The following is a 6,000-nucleotide window of genomic DNA, read 5'->3' as shown; positions in this document are numbered from 1 at the left end:
GTGTAAGTTGCTTTTGCTTGATGAGGGGAACAGAACTTTTTTTCCGAAACGTTACGTTTCTTTAACAAAAACGGTACGATGGACAATGTCCAATATAGGCCACATATATTTAGATTACTGCTTACTACTTTGAAAGGCAGGAGAAAATCGAAAGTTGTGAAAATTGTTTGAATTATTCATCTCGCAATTCTCTGATGACAGAAGTCGAAGATTCCAGAAAGATTTTCAACTCATTCTGAGGTAGTTTCATCTGGTCTAGTTCTGAGGATTAATTTTTCTAGGTTCAGTAGATGAATAGTGCAACCCATTTTCTACGCTCTGAGCGAGCTACTTGCAAGAAGTGTCCCCATAAGATTCCATCGCCTGTCTTGCTTTCCCTATTCAATATCCATGTCATTGTGGCCTCGGTGATGTGACGTCAATAGGAGACATATAGAACACAAATTACAGCATCACATGAGCTCTTGCTTTTGAAATTAATTGATCTCTCTTTAGTTCTCGTGTTTTGTATGCTACCTTTTTCGAAAAACTTGCGGGTCATGTCCTTCACTCACCAATTTTTAAAACCACACGAAACATTTCACATAACACGTTTATTGACAACTCACTCTCTTGTGACGTAATCCAAAGTTTCAACACCGCTAATACCAAAGCCCGCCATCTGACACCATCAGATGTAAATTACGAGCTCCTCATTTTGTTGGATCCCACTTACTCATTTCATTCTTCTTAATCCAAGTATTCTGTTTTCTTCAGCAGAGCGACAACATGGACGCACTAATTTGTGAAATAGGAGTGACACTAGGGCCATTTTCGAAATCCGATAGCCATAGCATTCAAAAGTAACAATAGTAACCGAAGTCGTATAGGTTAATATATATCATTGAAACCTTTATCAAAAATTGTCGAACAGTTAGGGCCATTTTGGAGGCAGAAGTGCAAAACACACGCGTGAAAATCCTATGTAATCCAAAACGGATTTAACTTCTCCAGTCTCGTAAGATTTGAGGTTTTTACGACGGTGACAATGAAGACTGCCGTCCTCTGGGATGTGGCGCCGTGTAGACCTCGTGTGAACCGACGTTTCGGAGGAACGTCGGTTAACAAAATATCTACACCGCGCCACATCCCAGGAGACGGCATGCTTCTCCAGTCTTATTACAAATTTAGTCCATTTTCCGTCATTTATTATCTCCAAGTCTAGATTTATCTGGCTTGATAATCATCCTTCAGGATTTTTCAGGCAAATGTATTAATCTACATCGTGAAGAGAGGGGGCTGGGGCAGAGAAAGGAAGGCAACAGAATCCCAAAAATAAGCACAAAGACGAGGAACAACACAATTAACAGCAATGGCACACATATTCAGACGTCCGTACCCTACGAAACGTTCGAATCCTCTATTATGCAAAATTTCGCCATAGTTAACTCGCACGTGTCAAAGAACAAATCCCCGATCACATTAAAGAAGGCACCCATCTTGTATTCGCTTTAAATATGAGACAGCGGCTATTCTAATCGAGGGCTTTCGTGTGGCGTAGTCGGTATAGCGACTGGCTAGGGGCTTGACGACTGAGGAGTCGGAGTTCAAGTCCCGGTAGGGTCAAGAATTTTCTTGACACCGGCTCTAGGGTCCACCCAACCTCCTATCCAATGGGTACCTGGGACTCTTTCCCAGGGTATAAAGAGACCGTGGCTTGAAGCTGACCACTCACCTGCAGCTAGTGCCGAGGTCAAGAGAATGTGGATCTATATATCCACTCCCCCATACGCCTTCATGGCGTAGTGCTTTATTCGTTGAGCACATGGACAACTTTACCTTTACCCATTATAGTAAAATTCTGCTGTCTTAAAATAGGTCACGTCCTCTTACTAAGCCACCTTTTCAATTTTATGAGTACTAAAATATTTCGTAATCATATCTGATCTTGAAATTGATACAACAGCTTCATGTGCTCCGAAGTTATTTAGAAAATGAGCAACAATTTTCATTAGGACTGCGGTCTGCCAGTTGGGGCCGCTGGGGTGAGTGGCCCGTGCCTCTGCACCAACAAATACAAATATGGAAGCAGCTAATTGAAATGATAACATCGAGGTTGCGTCTCAGTTTAAACAGTGTACACGTGTGCCAAAAGCGCAGATCGAAATATCGTAATGTAGTCTGTTTGCGGACAAATATTTCGCTATTCAATGGCACAGAGATTTTACATCGCAACGAATGCAGTTACGTAGCTTTTGAGTTCACTCACAGACTAAATTTGATAGTTATCCGGTTACATGAAGATGCTGTATTGAATTGTGATGTTGTTTCTGATTCATCAAGTCATTAGAATGGACTCTACAGGTTTTAGCCACCGATGTCACAAGCGCGAAGTAAACATTTCTATTTCCTGTCTCTGGGCTCCGATGTAATTGCGTGTCATGACAGTGAAAGTAATTAATGACTTAATCTTCTGGAAGGAATAACTTCTGTATTACTGCTGATCAGTTTAACTAATTGTCAGAAAAAATTCCGTGGTCTCTAGTCTGCAAACGAACTATACCGGCCGAGCGACCGCCGCTTGTCGGCAAAGTTAGTGCCAACTTTTGCGGATAGAGGATGTCACATAGTCAGCGCAACGGATCCCCACGGCCGTTAACCTCGGTTTTCTAGACCGGAGCAGCACTGCAATATGTAGATATAAATGCAGTCACGATAAATTCCAGCAAAAAAAAAAAAATAATTCCATAGCGATTTTATTCTTATCGTCAGTAAAAGAGATTTTCGCAAAATGGAAAAGAGAAGTAACGTTATCGTCTTCATACAGTAACGATGTTTCCCATCTGTCTCACAAGAGGGCAGAGTCTAGAGCATCTAGAGTGAAGTCTTGCTGCTAGCAGTTGTTCACTGCCTGCATATCGAATTGTAATAACTCTGAAGGCCTTGACAGCGATAATCAAATTTCGATTGTAATGTATCGATATTTGTCTTCCTCTGCAGCAATCTTGTGTCGACTGGCGGTCTCTGTACGCTCTGTACAGTCTAAGTGGTCTAAGCAACAGAGAACATATTTCTCGCTTGCGAAGTTGCCGAAGTTGACTGTGTTGACTGGTTTAGGATGTAAAAGCAGATTTAAATCTTGTCCTAAGAGGGAATCAAATGAGTTGGTGCTAAAGGTGATTCGTTTAATGAACCTATGATCAATTCTACAAAGGTGAGTTGTCTATGAATAGTGGTTTGAATGCGTTATCATAATCTTGTACGAAGGCAGTCACTGCCATATGTATTAACAAATATTTTACAATTACGGGAGGATTTCGTATTATGCGCTTTGTAAAATCTTTCAAGTCACTATGTTCAATTACATGTCCAATAATTTTAGCGAAGCTACACTGATAATTTGTGTATTTGAGTATATTTTTAATGCAGAAAAATTGGTAAAAAAAAACTGTATAATATTTTCGTTATAATTTCACCCGCAGACTATACGTATTCCACATGATATAAATCTATCATTGAACAGAAGGCTCTTCCTACATGCATGAAATTTCCAGTAAAGTTTTAAGATACTTTTAAAATATGAATTCACACGACTGAACATATACATACAGTATGAGAAAAGTGTGCATTCAGCGGGATCCTTTTCGTGGCTGTTAATTAAATTTGTTATAATTTCGTCGCTATTGGAAATTTGAAAGCATCCCTTCCCCACATAGTGGCCTTTTTGTTTTGTAAATTTAAGAGGCACGAAAAATACCCCATAATATAACCGTCTGCTGCAATGACGTCAAAAGATTGGAAGTTCTTGCTGCAATGACACGATCTTGAGTTGTTACACTTTTTCCTTTGAGGAAGAGTTACAATTTCGTGATAGCAACACAAAGTCTGACGAACTTGCAGATTAGTGCACAGTACAATCAAAGGCGATCCCTGATTTAGTGGAAACGAACCGGTACACCTCGTGTTTGCATAGCTGTGTAGTGGCTTAGCTCTTTTTATAAAGAACATTTGTACTGTAATTAGAATGATGTGTGGGAGACGAAAGTGTATCCTGCAGTACACTAAATTCCACCTGCAAGTTGCGTAGCTCGCCCTGAATTCTGTGTCTTCTATTTCTACCGGCCCCATTTTCACAAGAAAGAAACTTGCTACTTCCATTGCACTGGCCTTCGGACACCCACGTAATTAAGTCTGTAACGAAATTTGTGTAACATTTTTGTATTATTTGGAAATAATATGTTTAATCTGCATAGCTAGTAGTTTGGGGCTCTGAATACCCTTAATGTTCGTTACAGTAGCCTGCAACAGGGTGGCCTGCAATCAGCGTACTTCGTAAAGAATGTGAAATTCTTCATGGATCATTAGGATTCGAGTTATTTGTTGAGGATTATAGAGGAAAATTACCTCAAGATGCCTCACCAACAAACTAACTATTTAAGATTTAAGATTTGAGGTTTTCACGGCGGTGACTATGAAGAAAGCCGTTTTCTGGGATGTGGCGCCGTGCAGAAATTGTGTTAACCGACNGCCCTTTACATCATTTTAAAATTTTTAAAACTTTAAAACCGGAACGTCAGTTCACACAAGATCTACACGGTGCCACATCCCAGAAGACGGCTTTCTTCATAACTAACTATTATTTATTTTTCTCACGGGGTGAGACTTAGTCCACTTGGTATTGCGGCCACTGTTTTGACTCTTGTACCAGCCCCGGATGATAGATGATGATGATGATGATGATAATGATTATGGAGCAATCAATGGAATGCGAATTCGCAAGGGAAACCAAAGTACTGGAGAAAACCCTGAGCCAATATCACTTAGTCCGTCTTAAATCCCACATGACCCGACCCGGGCTCCAACACTGGCCCTCGCGGTGGGAAGCGGGGGATTAACCGCCTGAGCTATGGCACGGCCTAACTAACTAACTAACCATCAAACTAACTGGCTGAATGACTAACCAGCCAGCCGACAGACGCTGCCGATTCCCAGACCGTCATTGCACACGCTTCTGTTCGGACCATCCTGACGGGTTTTCGAGGGTTTTCTCAGTTCTTCTAAGCAAATAATTAGGGTAGAACCTTAAAATAGGACGCAACCGCTTCATGTCTCGTCCTGTCCACCCTATCATTCACTGGACGCTATGTAACCCCTGGAGTTAGAAGGAGTCGTTAAGTAAACTGAGAATCAATCTCTCTTTGCGTCTGTTGGCAACACTGACAGACCCTTGAACCGTGTTCAACCTTGAGTGATGGATTAATCGGCAAAGTTACTGCTGGCTGCAAGACCGGTTTGGAGAGCTCAGAAGTGATTCAGAACGATTTAGATCGCGGTCCCCCGGATTATGACTCCGTATAGTCTTGCAGACGCATGCCGACGTTTCATGTTCTGGGTGGGAGCGAACAGGGAACTTGGCTAGCACTCTGCAGGTTCAAGAGGACCACTTACAACCCCCATCGCTACTTCGGAAACGAGGGATCGTGGAGCTTCTCCCCACAGCCCCAACGATACGGAGCTTAGACACAGGAACAACTTTACTTTTCTCTCGGTGGTTAGGTCTGTATATAATTTAAACAGACTGAAATGCTTAAGAAATTAGAAGATGCATTAGAATGTGGACGAAATGAACGGCAGGAGAGAGAAGCTAAATGAGGAATTTCGTAATATGTGCATATACTTTAACATTATTGGGGTGATAAAAAAAGAAGCGGGAATGTAGCACGCATGGTAATGTTGAGATACGTATATAAAATATAGTCAGAAACATGAAAGGGAAAGGATCACATATGAAACTTGGACATAAGTGGAAAAGTATTATTAAATTGAATTTTGAGCCCAATTTCCTTATTTCGAAGAAATGAAAGTATGATTATGAACTACGTTGCTGTCTGTGTACCTGCTGTGCGCGTGTATGTCTCTCTGTGTACCGCTCACTAACTACAAAAAATGGATGCTTATGAAACGATCTTGTTGTCTGTGTGTCTGCGTATCTCCTTAATCTTTTCGTTTCTTATGCGGCCC

At 41.3% G+C, this 6,000-nt stretch overlaps 1 long non-coding RNA gene across 1 annotated transcript in view; it reads left to right on the top strand.

Annotated features, from left to right (window-relative positions):
• Positions 1–3,044: 3,044 nt before the first annotated feature.
• LOC117282978 overlaps positions 3,045–6,000 on the top strand; it is a 246,024-nt gene continuing 243,068 nt past the window's right edge. The window contains exon 1 of the long non-coding RNA XR_004513960.1: positions 3,045–3,193. This is a non-coding gene — a long non-coding RNA (uncharacterized LOC117282978). The remainder of the gene's footprint in view (positions 3,194–6,000) is intronic.

The sequence above is a fragment of the Cryptotermes secundus genome, unplaced genomic scaffold (genome assembly GCF_002891405.2).
Source record: "Cryptotermes secundus unplaced genomic scaffold, Csec_1.0 scaffold407, whole genome shotgun sequence".
NCBI classification, from domain to species: Eukaryota; Metazoa; Arthropoda; class Insecta; order Blattodea; family Kalotermitidae; genus Cryptotermes; species Cryptotermes secundus.
Note: the sequence above shows the minus strand (reverse complement) of the source record. Positions and strands in the feature narration are given on the sequence as shown.